This window comes from Antrostomus carolinensis, unplaced genomic scaffold, assembly GCF_000700745.2.
Source record: "Antrostomus carolinensis isolate BGI_N321 unplaced genomic scaffold, ASM70074v2 scaffold23007, whole genome shotgun sequence".
Classification (NCBI taxonomy): domain Eukaryota; kingdom Metazoa; phylum Chordata; class Aves; order Caprimulgiformes; family Caprimulgidae; genus Antrostomus; species Antrostomus carolinensis.
The window spans coordinates 1-248 of NW_010329799.1; the positions used below are offsets into that span (position 1 = coordinate 1).

At 64.9% G+C, this 248-nt stretch overlaps 1 protein-coding gene across 1 annotated transcript in view; it reads left to right on the forward strand.

Annotated features, from left to right (window-relative positions):
• The first annotated feature begins 84 nt into the window (after window positions 1-84).
• Window positions 85-248, forward strand: part of GALT (galactose-1-phosphate uridylyltransferase) — a 2588-nt gene continuing 2424 nt past the window's right edge. Inside the window, exon 1 of the mRNA XM_010172719.1 lies at window positions 85-200. The gene's annotated coding sequence lies outside the window, so the exon portion shown is untranslated. The remainder of the gene's footprint in view (window positions 201-248) is intronic.

Consider the following 248-nt stretch of genomic DNA (forward strand, 5'->3'; position numbering starts at 1 on the left):
GCGAGGTACCATCCAGGACCCAGGCATCTGGGCTCCCCCCACTGTCCTGTCCCCCCCTGATCCTGTCTCTCTCCCCGGCAGGTGAACCCCCAGTACGAGGGAACCTTTGTCTTCCCAAATGACTTCCCTGCACTGCAGCCTGATGCTCCTGAGCCTGGTAACTCCTGGGGCGAGAGGAGGCTGCCGGGGATCTGGCTCTGGTCCTGGGGGTGCTGCAGGGTGGCCTGGAGAGGCATGGGTGCTGCTCC